This window comes from Lissotriton helveticus, chromosome 5_1 (genome assembly GCF_964261635.1).
Source record: "Lissotriton helveticus chromosome 5_1, aLisHel1.1, whole genome shotgun sequence".
Taxonomy (NCBI): Eukaryota; Metazoa; Chordata; class Amphibia; order Caudata; family Salamandridae; genus Lissotriton; species Lissotriton helveticus.
The window spans coordinates 2,058,631,737-2,058,658,749 of record NC_136065.1 but is presented as its reverse complement, the minus strand read 5'-3'; positions in this window follow the sequence as shown (position 1 = coordinate 2,058,658,749).

Genomic DNA, 27,013 nt, shown 5'->3' with positions numbered 1-27,013 from the left:
TTGAGTGTAGGGACCGGACTGGGGGTCGGGGGAGTGTCGTGCTGGGGGTAGTGTTTTAGGGTTAGGGTAGTGTTGTGGTGTTTGTGTAGCGTGCAGTAGTGTTTTAGGGTTTAGGGTAATGTTGGGGGGTCGTGCAGGGTAGTGTTTGACTGTAGGGACCGGACTGGGCGTCGGGGGTTGTGCTGAGGGTAGGTTTTAGGGTTGTGGTGTTTGTGTAGTGTAGGGTAGTGTTTCTAGGGTTTAGGGTAGTGTTGATTGGTCGTGCAGGGTAGTGTTTGAGTGTAGAGACCAGACTGGGTGTCGGGGGGGTCGTGCTGGGTGTAGTGTTCTAGGGTAGTGTTGTGGTGTTTGTGTAGGGTAGTGTTTTAGGGTTTAGGGTAGTGCTGGTGGGTCGTGCAGAGTAGTGTTTGAATGTAGGGACCGGACTGGGGTTCGAAGGAGGATCGTGCTGGAGGTGGTGTTTTAGGGTTTAGGGAAGTGTTGTGGTGTGTTTGTAGTGCAGAGTAGTGGTTTAGGGTAGTGTCGTGGGCATGCTGGGTAGTGTAAATGTAGGGTGAGGCCTGGATGTCGGGGGAGGGTTGTGTAGGTGTACTACATTAGGGTGTAGGGTAGGGTAGGGTACCCTTACTTACCTTTAAAACTTTTACTATGAGGATACCTTTACCAAGCATGCCTTTGCGTTGTAATGGCATGCGTGGTAAAGGTATAGTCATGGTAAAAGTTTGCTTTGTCATAACTTGCGGGGTCATAGAATGTGCGCTTTAAACATTTCGTGGTGATGGTATGCGGAGTGTTTGTTAGCGGGGTAACATCATATATTCCCGCTGCACATCTCAGGAGCTGATATGCAGAGCAGGAGGAGCTTTGCATGAGCAAGAGTGAGTCTACTGGACTTTGTTTTCCTTTTAGAAACTTTATTAATGGTTATAAAGGCACCAACCCACAGGGGTACTTACTGACTACCAGCCCCAGAATGCAATCTGGGTACTCACCTGAGCGTGATTGGAAATCACGAAATAAATGAGGGACTTTACTGATGTCTTCTGCTTGCCTCTATATCTAATAGCTGTCCTGGAAGAAGGGTGTTGGGCCCGAAATGCGTCAACAGTGGGAGGAGAGGAATACGTTTGTGGAGATCATCTCTGCCCGCAGGCATTCACCTCCTGGGAGTGCTTTTCCATCGAGGGGTCAACTCTCTATGTGAAATAAATATAAATATATATACATATATATATTACCTACTGGCGGTCGCCAGTAGGTAGTTATAGTTAGGATTGATTTCCATAGGAAATCCGCAACATTCTATTGGGAATAACTTTGGTGCCGGTGGACGAATCTTCGCAAATTTCTCAAAGAAGATGGCCCGCTCCGCTCTGCTCCTTCCCTGAAAGTTTGGGGGGATTCGTCAAGCGGGGGCAGAGATAAAAGGGGGGTCCCAAAACGTGTTTTCCCCATGTTAATTTCCATAGGGCGGTTGTGTGAGAAGTTGGCCTGATATGCAGTGCTCACTATTCTAGTGATCACTATGTATCAGTCCAAACAACCCTTATTGATGATTGGTTGTAAGTCAACCTTATAGACCAGCTATCCTAGTAGCATGGATACGAGCAGTCTAAGGCTAAGACTCTAGAGGGCGTGTTAAGCCAGCTGTTTTACCATCACATTACCCCATGAACACCAAGTGAAAGGACACCACACAAGTTGTTATGAAAATAAACAGATATTTATTTATAACAAGTCTACCCTGAACTCTTTATGAGTCAGGGAGCTAAGCACACAACAAAACTCTTACGAAAATACTTTAAGTCGCACAATTTACACAAATGCCCGAGGGGCACGAAAAACCATATATTACAAAAGTGGAATGCGAATTACTAGCAGGTAAGTAACTATTCTCATAGACTTTAGAAACGCTAGGCCTACAATACTAAACCCTTAGATTAGTAGCAGGAGGCCTGTGGACGTCGTGTGCAGAGTGGGAACTCTCACGCGTAAGGCGGGAAAAAGTCTATGGAGGCTAGCAAAGACAAAGTTACTGTTCTCGGGCGAACCCGACTAGGTGGGTCGAAAACAAGAGTGGATCCGAACACTTAGAGTGTTGGACTATGCTGAAGCACCGGAGTACTTGGTTTACCTAGCCCAGGGGCTCCGGCTGCATAGGGTTCAAGTTGCGTCGGAAACCCTCGTTGAAGATCCAGGAGCCTGAAGAAAGAAGTTGCTGGCAGGCGGCCAGTGAAGGAGTTCGTGGTGATCCAAGCCTGGATCAGGGAAGAAGAAACCTGTAAGCAGAGGGGACCAAGTTCTGAATCACTAGCCAGTGATTTGAGTGGGCACCAGGATGGCACCGGACGAAGTCACCTCAGCCAGGTGAGTGGGCGCTGCTGGGCTCTGCAGTCTCTCGGACCAGGAGGCGTTGTCGGCGACCAGGATGGAGGTGCGAGCTGTCCCACGAAGGTACTTGCTGTCGACGTCGCTGGACCCAGGATTGGGCAACAAGTCTTGGCAAATGCAAGGCCCACGCGGTGGACCTAAAATGGCGTCTTGAGTGGACCAGGAGGGTCCAGGGTGCTCCTCTTTTGGAGGGGAGCAAGGGCTAGTCTGGAGCAACCAGACCAGCAGTGGTTGTCGTCGTGGAGCGTCGTGAGAGGGCCACTAGCCAACGGGCAAGCGACCTGGACAACGCGGTGAGCAGCAAAGAGCAGAAGGGCCCCACGCAGATCTCGTGGATGCAGGGGGGCTGAACTTCGGTGCTGGAGCTGCTCAGGGTCGGGGCTTCTCTTACCCCAAAGCACTCGGTCGAGGGTCACTCGGTGGTCGTGCTGGACAAGCGTCGTGCAGTTCTGAAGATGGCCGGTCCCTCGAGGCCTCGTCGCACCCACGGATCACAGCTGGGCTGATGATGTAGGTTGAGGTCAGAGGTGCCAGGGAAGCCGGTTCTCGTCGTGCTGGAGCAGTCTTGATCCGGAGGAGAGACTGGCAACAAACCGCGATGCTTGGTTGGTGCCTGCTGCTGCAGGGTGACTACTCCTTAGTCACAAGGGAGAATCTTGGGAAGAAGTCTTGAGTTCCTTTCGTGGAAAGTAGTTTCAGGATTCAAAGATGATCTGATTTGGAAGGGGGCCAGTTCCTACCTTTATCCTGCAAAAAGGGGCTGGCACGCGACTAAGTCCTGCCCTATGGGTGGGACTAGGAGGGGGGTGGTTACACCCCTCTCCTTTGGCGGGCTTTCCCCAGATCAGGGGCTGGAGTGCCCCTGGAACTGGTTCCAGCCGGCCTATGCACAGTGAGCACCGGGGTGCCACTTGCAGTCACCTTCCTCTAAAGCCCTGCCTACCTAGGATACACAAAATCCTGTCTGGGACGGTGCTGGCACCGCCCCTGGCAGGAAACCCTTTGTCCTTGCCTCCTGGGCTGGGAGGACTCCCAGCAGCAGGAGGGCAGACTTGTGTCTCGGTGGCAGCATCCATTTTGTGGAGCTAAGGCTCTGTTTGACTTTAACCGGGGTTATAGGTTACATACATGTCGTGTCCCTCTAGAAGGGTGGAATGCTAACCCCGTCGCCAGAATTGGCGAGGGGTTAGTATTCCAATTCGTATGACACCTTACTCGACATGTTTTGATAAAGCGATACCAGAGTTGGCCTATAACCGCGAGGATTATAATGCACTTAAGAGTATATGGTATGCGTTATCATGGAACAGCTATTAGGACTTGGTTCCGCAAGCTGCAAATGGGCTCAGCTCATGCCAGAGCACCATTTCACATTATTCCAAGCACTCTGCCTTCAGGATTGTTAAGGCCTGCCATAGGAGTGACTGATAGGAATATATGTGTCCATTTTAGGGTTAGATATAGGAATACTATATCTAAAGCAAAGGGTGATTACACCACCTTGCCCCAGCTGTCGTGCAGCCAGTTGTGTCAGATTTGGATGGCCAGCCAGGGGTGGCATAATACATGCTGCAGCCCCTGGTAGGCCCTGGGTACACCTATGCCTTGGGCACCTAAGGCACTCTGTACAGGGACTGATAAGGTGACTCAGTATCCAATTAGATATGTACCTATGGTACATGAAATCCATTTTACAGAGAGAGCAGTAGGCCTGGGGTCCTGAATAGCAGGGCCCCAGGTCAACTAAGTCAGAAAACCAGCAAAACACCAGGCAAAAAGTTGGGGGCAACCATAGTCAGGGATCTACCTTCCTACATAACCCCCCCCCCAAACGAAAGGAGATAAGGCTATCCTTGACAGGTAAGCCTATATTGCCTAAGTGGCCATATAAGGAAGTACCAGCACTGGCATGGTTACCCCCTATCTCATGGTCCACTAAGCAATCCCTCACCCTAAGGGTGTCTGAGGGTCTCCACCATAGGGAATCTCTACCTGTGGTGTGTTTTGGCAAAGTAAAAGGCTGGTGCTGAGATGGAGTACTGAAGTGAGGCTCCACTAATTTTGGGCTCAGCTTCCTCCAATCATTATCCACCATAGAGGCCTTTCTTTCCAAGACTGAGTTGTGTTGAGCTCTCAGGGTCAACCTCTGGCTACCTAAAGCTGGAGGCTGAGTCCCTCTGTTTGGCTTACTGGGGGGACAGGTCAGGTTTGGGGCCCTCAGGTCCCAGGTTTGGCTGTGCCCAACAGTGTCCATCTGTGGGAGTTCCCTAACTAGGTTTAAGGGGGATCCCTCAGGAGTTTGTTTTATTTTCACTTGGCTAGGATTACTAGCTTCAGTGCCCTTAATCTGCTGATTGGGAAGTTCTTTTGGACAGGGGGCCCTTTGGGGTCCACCACTGGCATCCCTGACCTCTACAGCCCTGGGCTGGCTGAGGCAGGGTAGAGAGGGGCAGGTTACCTGCTCCAGACTGGGTCCCACCTTGGAAGGGTCCACTGACATCAGGGGTTCTGCCAGGCTAGGCCTGACTACCTCTGGGGCAGTTTCTTCACAAGGGGTCAGATCAGTTCCCTGAGGAGGCTGATCCTTTCCTAAAGTCTGGTGGGAGGGAGATTTCTCTTCCTCCTCAATGCTCTCTGTCTGAGTGGAGTGATCCATAGTTTCAGGCTTCACAACACTATTATCTGTCTGAGTTTGAGCTGTGGCCATCACAACTCTACCAACCTTTTCAGGAAGGGACTCAGTTTGGGTATGGGCTGTGACCATCACAGCCCTGCTAACCTTTTCTGGGAAGGAAGCTGTCTGAGATTGGGCTGTGACTGGCACAGCCCTCCTGACCTGTTCAGGGAGGACATCTTGGACTGGGGCTGTGGCTATCACTGCCCCACTAACCTTACCATGGAGGTTCACCATTTTAAAATGGGTTTCTTGCTCTACCTCAGCCCAGGCTGAGAGCTCTAAATCATTCCGCAGTAGGCAATCTACAGGCAAGTTTGGTGACACTGCCACTCTCTTGTGGCCAGTGATACCTCCCCAGCTGAGATTTACCACTGCCATGGGATGATTTCTCTGTACTCCATCAATATTGGTCACCTGGTATGTGGCACCAGGTAAAAGTTGCCTTGAGGGGACTAGACTCTCAGTCACCATGGTGATGCTAGCCCCTGTATCTCTATAGGCCTCAACTTTTATACCATTGATGAGGGGCCCCTGTCTGTACTTGCTCAAAGTGTTGGGACAAGTGGTGAAGTTGGCAAACCCCATGCCATTTTCACAGACAAGAGTATCTAAGTCAGGGGACCTGGTTAGGCCAGAGTCCCCAGGAACTCCCAAAGTAAATGCACTCAAATTCTTGGGGGCACTCCCACCACCTGGGGGATTACTACTAGTAGTAACAGGAGGTTTGGGAATGTTACTTGGGGGTATGTTCTCCTTATTGTTATTCTTTGGGCAACTGCTGTCAGTTTTCAAGTGTCCCACCTGTTTACAGGGATAACAATAAGGTTTCTTCTGGGTAGAGGAAGTGTCTTGGGACCCACCCCCATTCTTGGAGTTTGGGGGCCCTAGGGAAGTTTTCTCTGTAGATTTATCCCCACCCTTTTCTTGAGGCTTGGTTGATTCCTTTTTCTGGTCACCACCTTGGTTCTTAGGCCTAATCCTGGTTCTGACCCATTTGTCTGCCCTCTTACCCAATTCTTGTGGAGAGGTCAGATCAGAGTCTACCAGGTGCTGGTGTAATAACTGGTTCTGACAATTATTTAAGACTTGCTCTCTCATAATAAGATTATACAATCATGTGAAGTCAGTAACCTTGCTACCCAGTAGCCAGCCTTCCAAAGCCTTAGTGGCACAATCAACAAAGTCAGCCCAATCCTGAGACTGAGTTTTCTGGGTATCCCTGAACAGCAACCTGTACTGCTCAGTGGTTAAGCCAACCCCATCAACCAGTGTATTTTTCAGGACTTGGTAATTGTTAGCATCCTCAACTCTAGTAGTGAGGAGCTTATCTCTACCTTTGCCATCAAAGGAGAGCCACAGTATAGCTGCCCACTGACTTTGGGGAATGCCCTGCACAGTGCAGGCCCTCTCCAAAGCAGCCATCCATTTCTGGATATCATCCCCTTGTTTAAAGGGGGGCACTATCTTTGTCAGGTGTTTAGTATCTAAACCCTTCTCTTTTTCTCTTGGGAGATTGCTGCCACCAGTGGGAACTGTCCCACTTATCTGCTGCTCTCTAGCAAAGGCAAGCTTCTCTTTGGCCAGGGCAAGTTCTTCCCTTTCAATCCTCAGATTAGCCTGTTTCATCCTTGCTTCATGCTCTCTTCTCTGAGGGGAAGTCAATCTCCTCTGGGGAGAAATCCTTCTCCTCTGAGAAGAGGCATTAGAGTGCAGAGATATACTGGAGTCCCTAGAAGGAGATCTACCTCTTCTAACTCCAAGGTTAGGCCTCATTAGGGTCAGTACTGGGGGTCCCCCAGATCCTTGCCCAAGTAGGTCTAAGTTGGCCCTAGTGAGTCTGCTGACTAACTCAGGACCCTTGTTTGCCTCATCCCCAGAGAGTTCCTCAAGATCCTCCTCCTCAACTGCATTTACAGTGTTGTGGAGGTCTGGATCCCCAGTGGTACCCTCTAAGGCTGGCATATTCCCATCTAGCTGAGAAATCTTTCTCGCATCATATGTCTCTAAGAGACCTATTAGAAAGGGAATGGTGGGGTTAGACCCCTGTTTCAGTTTCCTGGAGGTACACACTTGTCTCATCTCCTGGAAACTGAGAGCTGCATATCTTGAAGTGACCTGTGGAGGGTCAATAGCCACAAGGGGAGTCTCAGTAGACTCTCCATGGGTAGACATGCTTTTCTAGTGAGGTGTAAGTGGTGCACTTACCTACACTATATGTTTACCTACTGATCCCTTGCTAGAGTTGTAGTTTAGGGTGTGCTAGGCCCTAGGAGCTACAACAGCTGGTTCAGTAGAACTCAGAGTATTCTAAGCTTAGTTATATGTACCTTAGTACTTATGTGATCTTTCAAATGATATTCTTAGGATATGTGTGGTAAAACAACAGCAAGCTCAAATCCCAACCGCTGCTCACCAATGTGAGAAGTTGGCCTGATATGCAGTGCTCACTATTCTAGTGATCACTATGTATCAGTCCAAACAACCCTTATTGATGATTGGTTGTAAGTCAACCTTATAGACCAGCTATCCTAGTAGCATGGATACGAGCAGTCTAAGGCTAAGACTCTAGAGGGCGTGTTAAGCCAGCTGTTTTACCATCACATTACCCCTTGAACACCAAGTGAAAGGACACCACACAAGTTGTTATGAAAATAAACAGATATTTATTTATAACAAGTCTACCCTGAACTCTTTATGAGTCAGGGAGCTAAGCACACAACAAAACTCTTACGAAAATACTTTAAGTCGCACAATTTACACAAATGCCCGAGGGGCACGAAAAACCATATATTACAAAAGTGGAATGCGAATTACTAGCAGGTAAGTAACTATTCTCATAGACTTTAGAAACGCTAGGCCTACAATACTAAACCCTTAGATTAGTAGCAGGAGGCCTGTGGACGTCGTGTGCAGAGTGGGAACTCTCACGCGTAAGGCGGGAAAAAGTCTATGGAGGCTAGCAAAGACAAAGTTACTGTTCTCGGGCGAACCCGACTAGGTGGGTCGAAAACAAGAGTGGATCCGAACACTTAGAGTGTTGGACTATGCTGAAGCACCGGAGTACTTGGTTTACCTAGCCCAGGGGCTCCGGCTGCATAGGGTTCAAGTTGCGTCGGAAACCCTCGTTGAAGATCCAGGAGCCTGAAGAAAGAAGTTGCTGGCAGGCGGCCAGTGAAGGAGTTCGTGGTGATCAAAGCCTGGATCAGGGAAGAAGAAACCTGTAAGCAGAGGGGACCAAGTTCTGAATCACTAGCCAGTGATTTGAGTGGGCACCAGGATGGCACCGGACGAAGTCACCTCAGCCAGGTGAGTGGGCGCTGCTGGGCTCTGCAGTCTCTCGGACCAGGAGGCGTTGTCGGCGACCAGGATGGAGGTGCGAGCTGTCCCACGAAGGTACTTGCTGTCGACGTCGCTGGACCCAGGATTGGGCAACAAGTCTTGGCAAATGCAAGGCCCACGCGGTGGACCTAAAATGGCGTCTTGAGTGGACCAGGAGGGTCCAGGGTGCTCCTCTTTTGGAGGGGAGCAAGGGCTAGTCTGGAGCAACCAGACCAGCAGTGGTTGTCGTCGTGGAGCGTCGTGAGAGGGCCACTAGCCAAGGGGCAAGCGACCTGGACAACGCGGTGAGCAGCAAAGAGCAGAAGGGCCCCACGCAGATCTCGTGGATGCAGGGGGGCTGAACTTCGGTGCTGGAGCTGCTCAGGGTCGGGGCTTCTCTTACCCCAAAGCACTCGGTCGAGGGTCACTCGGTGGTCGTGCTGGACAAGCGTCGTGAAGTTCTGAAGATGGCCGGTCCCTCGAGGCCTCGTCGCACCCACGGATCACAGCTGGGCTGATGATGTAGGTTGAAGTCAGAGGTGCCAGGGAAGCCGGTTCTCGTCGTGCTGGAGCAGTCTTGATCCGGAGGAGAGACTGGCAACAAACCGCGATGCTTGGTTGGTGCCTGCTGCTGCAGGGTGACTACTCCTTAGTCACAAGGGAGAATCTTGGGAAGAAGTCTTGAGTTCCTTTCGTGGAAAGTAGGATTCAAAGATGATCTGATTTGGAAGGGGGCCAGTTCCTACCTTTATCCTGCAAAAAGGGGCTGGCACGCGACTAAGTCCTGCCCTATGGGTGGGACTAGGAGGGGGGTGGTTACACCCCTCTCCTTTGGCGGGCTTTCCCCAGATCAGGGGCTGAGTGCCCCTGGAACTGGTTCCAGCCGGCCTATGCACAGTGAGCACCGGGGTGCCACTTGCAGTCACCTTCCTCTAAAGCCCTGCCTACCTAGGATACACAAAATCCTGTCTGGGACGGTGCTGGCACCGCCCCTGGCAGGAAACCCTTTGTCCTTGCCTCCTGGGCTGGGAGGACTCCCAGCAGCAGGAGGGCAGACTTGTGTCTCGGTGGCAGCATCCATTTTGTGGAGCTAAGGCTCTGTTTGACTTTAACCGGGGTTATAGGTTACATACATGTCGTGTCCCTCTAGAAGGGTGGAATGCTAACCCCGTCACCAGAATTGGCGAGGGGTTAGTATTCCAATTCGTATGACACCTTACTCGACATGTTTTGATAAAGCGATACCAGAGTTGGCCTATAACCGCGAGGATTATAATGCACTTAAGAGTATATGGTATATGTTATCATGGAACAGCTATTAGGACTTGGTTCCGCAAGCTGCAAACGGGCTCAGCTCATGCCAGAGCACCATTTCACATTATTCCAAGCACTCTGCCTTCAGGATTGTTAAGGCCTGCCATAGGAGTGACTGATAGGAATATATGTGTCCATTTTAGGATTAGATATAGGAATACTATATCTAAAGCAAAGGGTGATTACACCACCTTGCCCCAGCTGTCGTGCAGCCAGTTGTGTCAGATTTGGATGGCCAGCCAGGGGTGGCATAATACATGCTGCAGCCCCTGGTAGGCCCTGGGTACACCTATGCCCTGGGCACCTAAGGCACTCTGTACAGGGACTGATAAGGTGACTCAGTATCCAATTAGATATGTACCTATGGTACATGGAATCCATTTTACAGAGAGAGCAGTAGGCCTGGGGTCCTGAATAGCAGGGCCCCAGGTCAACTAAGTCAGAAAACCAGCAAAACACCAGGCAAAAAGTTGGGGGCAACCATAGTCAGGGATCTACCTTCCTACAGGTTGGACTCACTTTTAGCCCGAACGGCTGAATGGATTTCCACAAAACTTGGCAAAATTGTAGGGACTGGTAGCCCAATGTGCCTTTGCTATGTCTCAAGATATGTGCTCCAGAGGATTTTGAGTAATTTAGGTTAAAAAAAATATATATATATCTGGGCGGAGCCTAACCACACATCTGATCTGATTGGCTGTCAGCACTTCATCCAAGAAGTGTTGGCAGCCATCTTGGGACCAATATACATGATAGCACCCCATTAAAAAGCATTGTAGTTAATAGAGGGTTTTAGGACCTTAGTTACATTATAAATCATTTGTTGATGGTACCATACTCATTTTAGGAATTGTGGTGTGTTCTAAGATGATTTTACCATGTGAAAAAGCCTTCTGCTGTGATATCATGAATCATGTTTGAAAGAAAACTAATATCTCATGATTTTCCCACAGTGGTTTGGAAGGGGATCTATAAGCTAAACTGAAAGCATATTTTCTGTAAATTCACATTATCTTTCTCAGTCATGTGAGAATGAAGTCTGACATTCTCAGTAAAACATGTACATCCAACAAGGACAGAGACTGTCAGTTGATTCCTTTGTGTTCTACTGCAGCCTCCTAGAGTGTTCTAAAGAACAACTAGAGCGCTAACAGTCCTACTTATTACAAAGGTATAGCACACCTGAAGCCATCGTGATGGGAATAAAGTGGTAACTCTTTAAAACATTTAATTTAAAAAGGAACAAAATGAGGGGGTATATTATGCCATAGAAAGTATTATTAGTGCTGCAAAAAGAAAAATTAGGGCACATTTTGAGTGACTTCTCAAATCCTCTTCAATTTCATTAAAGAAATTCTGACATGCAGACTGAAACATGCACTTTGAATACCAGCAGCAGACTTCCCTGGTGAGCAGTAGCTTTACTACAGTGATCTAATGAGCTACTAGAGTGCTAACATTTAGAATTTATGGCAAATGTGTGACACATCTGAATGCCTTCTTGATGGAACCAAAGTAAACAAGCATTGAAAATGCAATAGATCTCGCCCTCGTTTAAGTTAAAGCCATTCTGTTTGTAATGAGGTGGCTTTTTAGTTTTGCTTTTATTAGTGTTTTTTAAACTTTCATGTAAATAACATGCATCTGTATGCATATATGTATATGTATGCATGCATTTATATTTGTATTTATATAGATATACAGATTATATATGTTTATATATGTATGTATATACATACACATACATATATATAAATGCATATGCATATATATGCATATATATATGTGTATATGTGTGCGTGTAGAGAGAGGTAGAGAGGTAGAGGTGTAGAGGTAGAGAGGTAGAGGTAGAGCGGTTGCGGTAGAGAGGTAGAGACTAGTAGAGAGAGAAGTAGAGAGAGGTAGAGAGTAGAGAGTGAGTAATAGAGAGTAGAGAGTGAGTAGTAGAGAGTAGTAGAGAGCAGTAGAGAGAGTAGCAGAGAGTAAGTAGTAGAGAGTAGTAGAGTGAATAGTAGAGTGAGTAGTAGAGAGTAGTAGAGAGTGAGTAGTAGAGAGTGAGTAGTAGAGAGTAGTAGAGAGTAAGTAGTAGAGTGAGTAGTAGAGAGCAGTAGAGAGTGAGTAGTAGAGAGTAGTAAAGAGTGAGTAGTAGAGAGTAGTAGAGAGTGAGTAGTAGAGAGTAGTAGAGAGTGAGAGAGAGAATAGTAGAGAGTAGTAGAGAGTGAGTAGTAGAGTGAGTAGTAGAGACTAGTAGAGAGAGAGTAGTAGAGAGTGAGTAGTAGAGAGTAGTAGAGAGTGAGTAGTAGAGTGAGTAGTAGAGAGTGAGTAGTAGAGAGAGAGTAGTAGAGAGAGAGTAGTAGAGAGTGAGTAGTAGTGAGTAGTAGATAGTGAGTAGTAGGGAGTGAGTAGTAGAGCGAGAGTAGTAGAGAGTAGTAGAGTAGTAGAGAATGAGTAGTAGAGAGTGCGTATTTGAGAGTAGTGGAGTAGGAGGGAGTAAGTAGTAGAGAGTAGTGGAGAATATTCCAAAGTTTGGCACAGCACCACTTGCACAATAAGTCCAATCAAATCATATCACTTAGAGTCCTTATTGAAGCGCTGAATCTTGGTGTATATTCAAATGCTTTTATTTTCCTTAAGTTTATGTACCACAGCCAGCCGAAACGTTTCGTTCTGTACAACAGAATTTCTTCAGGGCGTTCTTATTTCCTTCAAGTTATGTCGGTATCCTGTTGTCATATAACTAGATATTTCTTCCAAATGTTAGACGAGACGTAAGTACATTCTTATTCAAAGTGACTAGGTATCAATTTTACCCACACAATTCGGGCAGACTTGAGTAATTTATAGCATCCTCAAAGTCAGTCTTTCAAAAATTCCAAAGTATAGGACATGATAATCCAAATCCAAATGTTTCTCAAGAAAAGTAATTTTCAATCGTTCGGAATATCGGTGTTTGGGCAGATATGACCCAGGGACCCCCAGTATGCAAGGGGAATTAGTCCCCCCTCTGCAAACGCGCCAGTGGCCTGCGTTGCAGAGAGGTGTAAAAAGGGGCATAGCCTCATTACACCTCTGTGCAATGCAGCCCCCTGGCGCATACTGGAGGTTCCAGGTGGGCTAGTTGTACCCCAGGGACCCCTAGTATGCAAGGGGAATTAGTTCCCCCTCTTCAAACATGCACGGGGGCTGCGTTGCAGAGAGGTGTAACAAGGGGCATAGCCTCATTACACCTCTGCAATGCAGCCCCCTGGCGCATACTGGAGGTTCCAGGTGGGCTAGTTGGCCCCCAGGGGCCCCCAGTATGCAAGGGGAATTAGTTCCCCCTCTTCAAACATGCACGGGGGCTGCGTTGCAGAGAGGTGTAAAAAGGGGCGTGGCTTCATTACACCTCTCTGCAATGCAGTCCCCTGGCGCATACTGGAGATTCCTGGTGGGCTTTCAGGTCTTATATAGTTAGGAAATAGCATTTAAAAAAACTTTGAAATTCACTGAAAAAAACATAGGTTTCAGGCCTTATATAGTTAGGAATTAGCATTTAAAAAACCTATGAAATTCACTGAAAAAAACATAGGTTTCACACCAGTTATAGTTAGGAATTAGCATTTAAAAAACCTATTAAATTCACTGAAAAAACCATAGGTTTGACACCAGTTATAGTTAGCTGGAAATTTTACTGACCTAAAACCATTGAAATTCCACGTTATAGTTAGTTGGACTCACTATAACTTGCGCGCCTGCAATGCACTGCTGTTGACGTCACATATTACATCACTCATGACATGGTCAATGACATCACAGATTTACAAGAACTGGCACATCTCTGCATCTAGAGACAACGCAATAGAAAGCTTATCAGCTCCTGCTGTGTTTTTACATCCCTGGTGAACCAGTTGTACCTTGGGAAGACTGGAGGGAGGGTGTTGAAGCATGTGTTGAAGCATTTGGGGGTGAGAAGCTAGCTTTGCTCAAGCATTGCCTGGGTGCTGTAGAAAGGAGAGTGTTGAAATACCTTTTACCATTCCTGAGGATGATGATGATGGAAATGAGGAGATGGACGAATACAACGCTGCCTTGAAGCAATTAACTTTGAATTTTGGGAAGAAAAAGAATGAAGTGATGGACGAGTTCAGGTATGTTGGGAGAAGAGAATCTGTGTTGAGTTACATGGCCAGTCTAATATCTCTCGTAGCTACATGTAATTATAAGAATTTCCTGAATGAAATGCTAAGGGATCAACTTGTGCTAAAGGTCAGCAACAAGGGAGTACAGGAGAGGTTGTTAAATACAGAGGATTTAGCTTTTCAAAAGGCTGTGGGGATTGTAAAAAGGACTGAAAACACTGATGAGGGCCAGAAGGAGTTTTCAGTGAGGAAAAGGACAGAAGTTGTTCAAAAAAGGGCGGTAAGAGTAAAAATGGATGAGACAAAGAGTGCTCCTAATTCTGCCAAGGGGGGTGACAGATTTGGGCAGGTTTGCTTCAGTTGTGGATTAAGGGGTCATTTTGCTGCTGATGAGACTTGTCCTGCTTTGGGTCAAGTATGTCAGAAGTGCAAAATAAAGGGACATTTTGCTTGGTGTGTTAGGGCAGGATGGGTAGAACAAAGAAAAATACTAAATCCCCTGTCCATACTGTTGAAAACAGTGAAGAAGAAGGGGCATGTTATGATGTTATCTTGCAAGTGGAACAAGTAGGGAATATTAGTGACGACCACCCATAATGTGTGATCAAGTGAGAGTGTGAAAACAATGGCTGATTTTGGTGCAAGATATACACTCATTGGGGAAGAATATCTTACCAGGCTCCCAAAGCATGTCGTCAACCCACTGGATGTCAAATTGATGGCATATGATAATAAATCCACAGAGTTTCAAGTTCCTTCTGTGGTTTATTTTGCTATGGATGGTTCGTGTTTCTTAGGTTGGCCCCGGCAAAGGGACTTGTGCATGAGACTGGATCTCAACCCCCCTGACAAAGTTTTGGGAGCTCAGTATGATGTCGCTGTCGTTGGGAATGAGTCACAAAATGTTTTCTGTGAATAATTTCCCAGGGTGTTCAGGGATAAGTTGGGTGTGTTGCAGAGGGGATTTATGCACAAGATCATTTTGAGGGAAGGGTTTGTCCACAAGGCTAATAAACATCATATGGTTCTTCTGGTGACGAGGGAGCTGTTGTGTCAAGAGTTGAGGAAATTGTGTGATGAGGGAAATATTGAGGAGATAGAGTTTAGCCCCCCTGGTTACTTTCCTTGGTCTGAGTGGTTTGCTCCAGTGGTCTTGGCAAAGAAAAGCAATGGGGTTTTGCACCTATGTGTTGATCTAAGGGATATTAATGTGGCCATGTGGGTTGACAGGCACCCTTTACCCAATATTAGTGAAATATTAACCACCATAAAAGGAGCCACAGTGTTTAGCATGTTGGATCTGTCCTCCTCAGTCTGCCACTAAATAGTGCTGCATTCTGAGTCTAGGCCATTGACCTGTTTTATTGCACCTGATTGTGCCTACAGATACAAGCTGACAGATACAAGCTGATGCCATTTGGGTTGGCGTTGGTGGCTGCAGTATTCCAACGTGCAATGCATCATTTGTTAAGAGGGGTACATCAGGGTCACCTATTTCCAGGATGACAATCTGGTATTTGGCAAAGATTTGGAAGAGCATGATCAAGCTCTGAGATCTGTTCTGAGAGTCTTGCATGACAGTAGCTTGACCATTAAAAAGAGAAGTGTAATATCATAGTGATTGGAGTGGAATCTTTAAGACACAGGATCAATAAGGAGGGAATTTCTCACAAAATGACATTTATTGCAGCCATTGAATAGACTTCTTCCTCCGAGAAAAAGCATCAGTTCTGGTCATCTTTAGGCCTGGCTAAATATTATTCGAGATCCATCCTTATATTTGCAGACAAGACCAAATGTATGCGGCTACTCATGTTGAAGGATGCAATGTTTGTGTGAGTGTGAAAAAGAATTTTGTGAACTCAAAAAATATATTGAAGTTACACCAGCGCTTATACCCTTTGGTACCAAAGACATAACCATCATCAACACTAATGCCAGCAGTGTTGGTCTGTGTGCGGTAATGTTGACGAATCGGGATGAGTTGAGGTCACAACTGTGTATTCTTCTAGGCCATTAAGAGATGCTAAGAAAAACTATTCAACAATAGAAAAGGAAGCACTGGCGAATTGGTGGGAGTGAATTTTAGGAAGTATGCATGGGGAACGGAGTTCAAGGTTAGAACATATCATAGACATTTGTTAGCTGTGTTTTCCACAGGTCAGTCTGGAAGTACTTCTCCTATGATAACATGTTGGGTCAAGAAAATGCTGGAATATAATTACATAACGGAATATGTTCCTGAAAAGAATAACAAGGTGGCAGACTGTTGGTTTGGATTGCCTGTTGGTGAGATTGTGGATAATGTTGAAGAAAATGATGGTTGGATGGTGCCCAGTATAATGGCAGTCACTGAAGGGAGAATATCCCATGAAGAGTCGACTAGTGCAGTGGAGTGTGTTTTGGTACTGCAGTTGGTAATAAACTATCTAATTGTGGGCTGGCCAGCCAATGTAAGGCTTCTGAAGATGTGGAATTCTTCTACCTGGAATTCATGAAAAGTGGTGTGTTGTAGAGAGGGGGACTGATGTTGATGCCTTTAAAATTGAGAGAGTGAACTCTGAGATTTGCTTACAAAGGACATATTGGAATGAGTGCCACTAAAAGACATATCAGGATGAAGCATTGGTGGCCGGGACTTGACCATGATGTTGCACACAACATTAGAGAATGTGTGTCTTGTGCTTGGAGCGACAAGTCTTAGAAGTTGGTGAAATATCCTCTGGTGGTTTTGGATAAGTCTGATGGCGCATGGAAAAAAATTGCTGTTGGTTTTATTGGACCGTTGTATGTTTTGGGAAAATGTCCCAAATTGGCTATTGTGGTGGTGGACTATTCTACTAGCTGGTCTGAAGTTAAGTTCACATATTATATTACCACAGAAGTGCTAGTTGAGTTTTTTAGTGAGTTGTGTGACAGAGAGGGAGTACCGGAGATCATTGTCATGGATAATGGTGTCCAGTTTGTGTTAGAAGGTATGAAGGACTTTTTAGAAATGTATGATATTGAGCATATATGGTCTTCTGTGTATTATCCACAAAAAATGGGTTGGTGGAAAGACGGAACGTAACACTCAAAGAAGGAATACAGCTGGCTTTTGGGAGTGGGATGGATTGGAGGAAGGCAGTGAGGTTGCTGTGGTCATATCACTCTATGCCTCACGGTGTGACAGGCAAATCACCGTTTGAGATGATGAGAGGTCACAAACTAATGTTTTTTTTTGTCTGAAAGGGGTTGAGAGCAAGGTCAGGGTCCCAGAAGGTAGTGATGGTGTGGAGTACAAGGTGAAAGATTTGGTATGGGTGGGGTCTAAGTTTTCTACGCCTTTGGTTGTGAGAAAAGTTAACAAATGTAAGTGGTTGCTTAGTGATGGAATTATTTGGAATAGGAAGAAAATTGTGAGGGTTCCTGATTGCCTGAAAGGTAGTGATGTGTTGAAGAGAGATGGATTGTAAAATGACCATGCAAGTGTGGAGAAGTAACATAGAGTGTTTAGTGATCAAAGAGAGATGAAGTTAATTTGATGACTTTGTTTTATATTAAGTTAAGATAAGCTGTGCACTGTATTGTTAATGTTTTGACACAAGGTGTCTTGATCATGATCATCACAAATAGTCTTTTTTTCAATTTTTAAAGTATCAGTGCAAACAAAGTGAAACAATAACTTTCCATGTAGCTTAATAGACATCAAGGAAAGTCTTTCCAGCTTACATATTGAATCATAGAAATGTCATTCATTTCGCATTTTTTAATTCATCAATTTGACTAATGTTCATTTATCTATAGTTAATCAGTTTTATTTTAACATCTGGGTGATTGCTCAATACAATTGGCATAAATTAAAGACTTCCTGTGTTATTAGCCTGATCCCTACTGCCATGTCTCATATCATATATGAGTTTTCTATCTGTGTATATATGAATTTTCCAAAGGAGCTTATTAAATATTTAAAATGTTATTTTGTCAACCATAATTTTATACATCATTTATTCAATTCTTGCATTTGAATCAGACAGCACGCTCTGTCCCAGTAGTTGCGATTGCTCTTGTGGCACACAATACGTTTGCGATTAACTTATAGCCTTCACCAATATATGCAATATGACTTGGTAAAAATATTATAGTACATCCTCCCGAAAAAAAAAACAAGAGGAAAGATGAAATTTATATTAAAAACATTACTAACCTCAAGGGTGTTTTTGTATATTGTATTTCAATTTCTAAGTCAAATGTACTGCCAATCTGCATCTTTTTTTTTTTAAGTCTGAAAGCGTTTGTGTCCATCTTATATTTCAATTTAAGCTGCCTTAATAGATGAGTTTGAACAGCCCTTTCTTGGGTTTATCAACCCAACTTTATTTTGCCGGGTTAGGGTAACTATTATGTAAAATTGCAAAATGGTTTGATAATGAATATGTGTTTTGGCCTCATTTTATTTTGCTCTTAAATGTTCCATAATGTAGTTCTTAACTGGGAAGATAATACTGCCCACACAATATTTGTTACAAGGGCGTTCTAGGACATGATTACATATTCAGAAAAATATTGTGTTATGCAAAGGTTATCAAAGGCTTGCCTTCTAAGCATCACAGAGTGTCTTCTTGGTTCATGGATACAGCCTTCTATCTTCAGAGGCAATACAAGATGCCAGATTGTAACTGGAAGTATAGCAATGCTCCAGAATATAAACCCAGCAGGAAGAGAAAAATAGACCTGAAAAAATCTTCATGCTGACCAGACCATGCGGCAATGTGAACGACATAAGAGCAACAAGAACTCGAAAAAACAAAGAGTCCACAGAGTCCAGTGAGCGAGCCGTGATGCAGAAACAATTGTGGCGCAACTGAACTCAAAATCAACTCTACTTTATAGCACCAAACAAGAAATGAGCAAATTCTGAAAAATTGTTCAGACATCTTGTATAGTGAAATAAATTAAATAATAAGCAAATGAATTTAAGATACATTTCTGCAGTGGTGAGAAAAGTGTCTAGCTTTCAGTGTCACAAGAACATTTCATTACATAAATACGTTTACTTGAACAAGCATAATTATATTGAGGCCAAACATTAAGCAATTAATTCTCTCCTGTATGTGGTGTGCCGCCTTACAGAGATATTGCCCCATACCTCCCTGTGCAGTAAATTCCAGTAATGCGCTATAGTGAATCACAAAATGGTGCTAACCTAGGATCCTGTCGCATCCTTGAAGCCTGAGGAGGAGCAATGGAATGTGGAGGAGAGGGGAAACCGCATTGGCGTTTGGGACCACTTGACCCGCTCAAGGATACAACCCTTACATAAGCATTCTTCTTGCCCCTGTTCCATTGTGATAGTATATTCCGGCAAACTACCTTTACAACACGGTTGTTACATTGTGATACATTTACATCGTGGTCATTACAACGACTTGCGAGGGATTGCGCTCTAAACTAAGGAATAGCATGATTTACTATTCCAACACCTTCCCTACTGTAAATCATTCTATTCCTAAGTCTAGGGCCTCTAGTGCAAGTCGTTGTAATGACTTGCGTTGTAATAACCGCAATGGAACGTACCGCGATGTAAATGAACTCATTGTAACGTCATATATTCAGTATATTCCTTCCTATTGACATTATTATTACATATTATTTTGTATTTGGAACAAATTTAAAAGTCCCTACATGCATTAAGCCATGTGGTGTCTTCGGTGATTGATAGTGACTGCGAACTGGTTATTAGTATGTCATTTGGGTACTGCCACTTACCTTTTCTTCATTGATACTACCGTCACTTATGATGCTACAATGTGTTCTCAAACTTTTACCTACTTCGACTGAGCTTTAGTTTTAGTATGTGGTAAATCTTACAGTCTGATTGTCCTCCTAGTGACTATTCTATGTGGGAATACTAATTCCTCTTGTGTTCTGCCTTCTAGGTTTTTCACAGCCTGACTTAAAATTCTTCTAGCATAGTCCCTATCAATGAATCTATTCTTCATTCTTTTATATCCTAAAAGAGAGGTGTTGACTGCAGTGCCTTTTGACTTATAGAATGTTGCCCTAAGAAATATGGCCCTCAGGCTAAACTCTTAAGTACACCTCAGGACTTGCGGAAGACTCAGAAGGAATGCTGTGCAGCTCTGCTGCAATAAGGACTGCTGCTCTGCTGTCCTGCTACTCTGCTGCCCTGCTACTCTGCTGTCCTGCTGCCTGAGTGAGAAGGACTGGAACAGCATCTTGAACCCAGGACCACCAAAGTGACTCCAAGGGCTAGCTGGCTGGCCTCCTGATCAGAGCCTCGGGGACAGAAAAGGCTCCAACCACCTTGAACTCTGCACCTTAACTCTGTCTGCTATGAGTCTTGCCCCCAAAGAGGTGCCACCCCTCCCCTGGACCCTTGGAATTAGACCTGAAGGGGCTCTGCCAGTCTAACTGTGGTCCAAGCAGAACTAACTCAATGTGGCACATCACCTTGCAGCCTCGCATCATAACCACCACAATGTGATGCATCCACAACAAAGGCCCTTGCATCACAGTCTCAAATCAACGCACGGAACGGGTTAATTACCTTATTACGTTGAATGCTTGTATACAAACCTGCTACAGTCATACTGATCATGATGAAATATTGTTCTCGTTCTATGTTGAACATCTTTTTAAGAAAATCTTAGCTTTCTTGTACTGAAGATGGCAAACATTCCATAAACAAGACCAAAAAGTGCTCTCTATACCTGAAACTGTGCTCTAGTAAGCTGCTAATAGAGGAAGCATTGAGGCGGGCCGAGGATTATATATATATATAATATATCTGCTCTTCTCTGCAAGGAGGGGTGTTTGTGGCATATTTGGCGCGCAGCTCATGGTGCGCTACAGAGTGACCCTTTCGCAAAGCTGTCTCGAATTCATGGGCAAAGAGGAACTTTGTTCTGTTTTTTTAAGCAGAGGAATCGGATATTCGAGGCACGCCATGCCCTTCTACTGTTCGCTGTGAGACTGTCGTCAACGGGCGGCCCAGGATTGCTTGGGGAGACGCTTGGAATTTTCCACGCGTTTCCAGCTTTGGCAGCAGAAAGAACGGGCTGGTTGAAAGTGGGGGACCCAAGGCTGTTTTAGTCCAGCATTTTCCGTGAGCCTTACTGCTGCAACCAGGTATTTTACCATCACGCTGCATTGTGGGAGCTGCAGTCCGGCATTGAACTGTGGTGACACAACCCCAGCATATTGGTTGCAGGTGAGCCCTTCATCACTTGACAGGAGGGGCTTATTTTAGGAACATTGCAGAGTACTCGCCATAGGAACTGAGGCATTGAAGAAGGCGCACAGCCGAAACCAGTCTGCCGTTTGCTCTTTAATAGAGCAGCTGAAACCCTCCCCTGGTGTCCTCTGCTCTTCTCTGCAAAGAGGGGTGTTTGTGACATATATATATACATATACATATATATATGTACATATATATATATATATATTTCACCACAGAGTTTGCTTCAACTCGAGCCACTTCCGACGGTGGGCCGTGGCGGGTCAGCGACGCCCAATATTCCACCAAATCTGTCGTATTTCTATTAACGCCACAGAACAACAGACCACTGCACCACAACTGCTTTCAAGAAGAAATGTATTCAATTGGCAATCCCTCTAAATTGCCAATTGAATACATTTCTTCTTGAAAGCAGTCGTGGTGCTGTGGTCTGTTGTTCTGTGGCGTTAACAGAAATACAACAGATTTGGTGGAATATATATATATATATATATATATATATATATATATATATATATATATATATATATATATATATATATATATATATATATATATATATATATACATACATATATATATATATATCCAAAGCACACCCCCTTCCATTGAAGTTCATGCGGAGACACAGCGGGGCTTGCAAAAATCATTTATTCAAATCGGCAAATCAGCTTGACGCGTTTCGGTATTACACCTTTATCAAATGCCTTGCGTTTTGAAAGTGTTAACGCGGGATTTCTGGTTACTAGTTACCTTACCAGATCCCAAACCAAGTCGACTGAATCGTTGGTACCTGTCGTTGAGTAAAAGGTAATCTATCAATAAGTCAATCCATGTATGAACTTACACCACTCTAAATGACCACTGACCAAATTTAAGTTTCAAAGATTTAATATAAAGTCAAAGATAACTGAAGGTACAAACTTCTCAAAATGAGATTCAGAAGATAAATTGGTATCACTATGAACATGAACTTTTTCAATAGTCTGAGTCTGAAAAACAGAATAATGAGTACAATTTCAAAAAGCATAAGTGTTGCCAAAATGGATACAAGTTGCAACCTTAAAGTCATTACAGAAAAGAAAAAATTAAGGTTAGTCTATCCCTACACTACACTAAGTGACATCCCTACTTAACAAGATCTTTACCCCTCTAGGTGTCAGCCGTGGTGATTTCCTAAGAAGATCACGCACTTCTCTTTGTTTCTTCTCTGATGATGGGTCTCTCCTGATCAGCCTATCTGCCTACCCGTCCGCTTCCTTAGGCTCCCAAAATCATCTGCTCTACTCTCCTCCCGGGTCGCTTTCCCTAATACCAAATCACATTTCCAATAGAAACGCCCCTTGGGACGCCCCTCACGTGGTACATCTTTGCGCGGTAAACTCCATGATGGTACTCTTCAAGACCCTCGTTATAGTTGACCTTGGTTCCCAGGCTTCTTCTCCAGTGCGCTGATACCCCCTGAAATTCCTGGAAACTCCTACAGGCCTGCGCCAAGCGCCACTGAACAAAGCCCCTTTCATTCTAGCTGATTAAGACCCTCGCACCTGCATACAGTCCGTCCTGCAGTGGGCCTCAAATTCCAGACTCCACCATATCTATAGGTCGTAAAATATAATCGAAGCTCTGTACTTGGCACCTCTTGACTTCTCCTCTAACGAGCACATGGCACATCAAAGAGACATCACTATCAGTTCAGGCCTACTTGATTTACATGAAGCGGGTCCCTGCACTCTGAAAACATTTTACTTGATTTAAACAGCATTCTCAACCAACATACATTTCTTAAAGTACACATCTATAAAGCATATATTTCAAAACTAAATTCGATAGTACATTTTTGGAAGAACCACGTTAACCCCATCTCACATTATTTTAGCAGCACGTTTAGATTTTCTGTGAATTGCCATGAGGCCTACACATTATACTGGTTTTGTAAAGCTCTATTCAACTCTAACATGATTCCTTTAACATGAGAACATGAGGTTTTCATATTCATCCCAAACATTTCTACATTAGTCTCACACAGTTATGATTATTGTTACTCTACTTAAACATTCTATGCATTTCACCACTGAATATAAGACACTCTGTGTATTTCACTTCTAAATATAAACACTCTGGTGCAAAGTACATGTTAACTAACTACGTGCTTGTAAATATGGTGCACTTATACATTTTTCAAACTTGTGCTCTCTCAATCCCCCCTTTGATGACCTTCAGGGGTCATCACCATCAGGACACCATCACAAAATGTAGAATCTTTCAAAGTGAAGTCGTGGCAGTGCCACCTCTTTTCATTGTCTCTAATGCCTTTAGACTCCTGTATTGTGTGTCCTGCATCGCTGTCAACTTTTCCTCCTGTTTTCTCATAGTTCTCTGTAACCTATTTGCTCTATACCACTGATACAAACGCACCAATCCCCACAAAGTGATTACACAAATCACAATTATGATGATGGGTTTCAGTATGTACCAAACGATACCTTTTCCTAAGTTGGCAAACCAACCTCCAACTTTACCCATTCCATGACCTACTTTTTCCCACACGTTTATCTTTGTCAGATCCTCAATTTCGTAGTGTATGGCAATGATGTTTCGTATATACTTCTCTAGAGGTTTTGAATTGTCTGGAATGTAAGTGCAGCACTCCTGGACCTTCAAAGCCTTACAGACTCCTCCCTCTTTAGCTAACAGAACGTCTAAAGCAAGTCGGTTCTGAAGAACCATTGCCCTAATCGATTGCATCTCACCTTCTATCAGCATCAATGATCTAGCAGTACTGGCAGATAGCCTATCTACGACTGTAGCTAACCTCCTGATCTTAATGTCATTCAATATCAGTCCTAAGAAAGGGAATGCAGCACCGAGTACATCTCCAACTACTTCTGCTGCACCCAGCCCTCTCTTCCACCTAGTTGGTATTTCTTTCTTTGTCGTTTCTAAATTCTCAACATGATATATTTTAGGGAAGACAACAGCCAGATAGCATGATCCGTACCAATTATCTGGTAGCTTCACATAGGCATTTCTTCCACATACAAAATATACATTTGGAATTGCTTGCATCCCCTTCAAAAAATCCTTAGAGTAATACTCCAGTTGAAAGGCATGTTCACAATTGACTTGACCTACATAAAAATTCTCATAATAGGAGTAACTCCTGTGGATGCACAGTTTCCCCCGTTTCTCCTTATCTAAAGCAATTGGACCAATACTACCCTTTCTTTGGTGTGCCCTTTCCTCCTTGGTCCAATCTGTTTCCCATTGTCCTGAGGCCTTCAGAATCTTCTGCCTCCTGTATCTAGTATCCACCTGCCCTATAAACTTTTTCTCAATTTCTGACACTTGACAAGTCAGATTATTTCTTCGGGCATGTGAAGTATCTAACGTTTTCCATGGAATAAACCATTTGTGTAATCTGTCTTCGCTTTTGTAATAGTCCCACTTGTTCAAATGCTTGAAATTCGGGACCTCTGGCAATGTCGAGTCGAAATTCGAGAAATAATACTCAAATCCATCTCGTCCATAAAATATGCTCAACAACAAACTACATGTAATTCCATATGTCAATGGAAGATGATGGTATCTGATACCCTCTTCTACTGAAGCTGGTAATTGCATACAAACGTTGCAATTCTTCACCTCCATGGCGTCAACGTATTCATAAAGCAATTTAGCATAAGCATTTGACTTGTAATTTCCCTGTGACTCATCGGTGTGTAACCTTTTTATTTCTGCATCTAACAACGCTTTGTCTTTATCATTGATGTTTCCCTTATCATTAACAATAGGAGTTCTCGGTGTTGACACTCCCTTGTCCTCCTTCACTGCAGTTGCATCTCTCTCGTGTCCCACTATGTATGAGACAGTAACCACTAAAACTATCAGGGAAATCACCACTCCCAACAATGTGCCAACTATACATTTTGCCCTGCGGTTCGGGTTGCCAGCCTCCATGTTCTCAAACAGTGTAGTTCTTGACTTTCTTCCAGCATTCACTTCTTCTCCTTTCTGAGCCAAAAGTCTTTCTTTCTCGCAATGTCTCTCTTTTGAACACTTGGAAGCTTGACAATTTATTTCCGCAAAACAGTTCAAAGTTCGGTAGAAACAGACAACCCTAGCCCTTCTCCGTCCGCTAAAAGGAAACCCCTACCACTTTTTTTCTTCCACTCGGCGCTAGGTTATCTTGCAGTAATTTTTACAAAGTCTTTTCAAGAGTCTTATATCCGTCTGAAGTTATGTATGGTTCAAGGAGTGACACTACGTCTTCATAAATGTCTTTTCAATCTCCACTCCTGGTACTATCAATTCTACATCCACAGCTACAAAGGGGTCCGTTCTGACCAGGATCACCTTCTTCACTTTCCCAGTTCTACGCCCCTTTGAAGACATTTACAACAAGGTATTAATCGACGACAACAAGTGGTCCAAGAACTTCCACTATTCGCTCAATCATTTCTAGTCGAAGAAGAGTTCCCTCCAACACTGGATATCGTGAACAGCAAACCGGAAATTCAACAGTCTCTAAAATCAATTTTCTTATTCCGCTTAGGAGAGGAGGATAGACGATGTTGAGTGTCAGCAGTCTTTCGGCCTCCGCCCCCGGTAGCAGGAACAGTATTTGTACTGTGATTATCGGATCAGTTCTGATCAGGTTCACTTCCCTGATCCTCCCGGTCCTGTGTCCCGCCGACATCTGCAACGAGGTAGGTCCAATCAGGAGTAGAGTATCTTCTGCTAGGCACTCGTACCCTCCTTGACCTTCTAAGACCTTCCTCAGCTTGATCCTGAGTATCTTCTTCTTGATCCGAGTCTTCGGATATAGGAGCAAGCGTTTCTTCCTGAGCCGACCTCAAACTTAGCCTCCTGTCCCTTCCCGGCCAAGTGGCAGCCTCACACCTTGATCTCCTATATCTCGTTCTCACACTCGGTTCTTGATCACTCTGGTACTGATCTGTGTCGGACTCGTATGCACTGCTGTTCTCTCCTTCGGTTGCGTCCTCAGTCTCACTGCCGTCCTGCCTTCGCTCTTCTTCTGAATCCGATGCGTTCCCAACTTCTTCCGACACCCCCTCAGCTGCTGCAATCCCTTCTTGCGACCCTTCTTCCACTTCCGGGCTTTCGTCTGGGATAGGAGCTGTTTCTTCTAGAGGTGCTGGAACTCTTCGAGTATGGGATGCATGGATCCAATTTGGCAGCCCCCCGCACTTCACCGCGGTGTTCGTTATCAGGATTACCTGAAAGGGCCCACGCCAGCGAACATCTAGGCAGTTCTTCCGGACGTGTTTTTTAACCAACACCCAGTCCCCTGGATTCAGGTCATGACACAGGTTCCTCGATGCTGGAACTTCAGCCGCATGCACCTGAAGGGACACAGAATGGATGGCGTCAGACAGTCCTTTACAATAATCCAAGATCAGATCATCTGTAATATTCAATAAGGCAGTAGTTGGAACTGTGGGAAGTCTCATGGCCCTCCCCATCAGAATCTCGTGTGGAGAGAGACCTGTCCTCCTGTCAGGGGTGCTGCGCATGCTCATGAGCACTAAAGGAAGAGCATCTGGCCAACTCAAAGATGTGGATGCCACTACTTTAGCCAATCTATTCTTCAAAGTGCCGTTCACTTGTTCCACAATTCCTGAAGCTTCTGGTCGATAACTACAATGCAGCTTTTGATCGATATTCAGTGTGGAGCACAACATCTTCACTATTTCGCTGTTAAAATGTTTTCCTCTGTCCGATTCCAAAGAGGCAGGCACCCCGAAGCGCGGTATCAACTCCCTGAGCAACAATTTAGCCACTGTGAGTGTATCGCACCTACGTGTAGGGTACGCTTCAACCCATCTGGAAAATACGCATACAATCACCAACACATACCTAAGACGATTGACTCTTGGCATTTCAATAAAGTCTAGTTGCATTCTATTGAAAGGCCCCCCTGACCTCCCAATG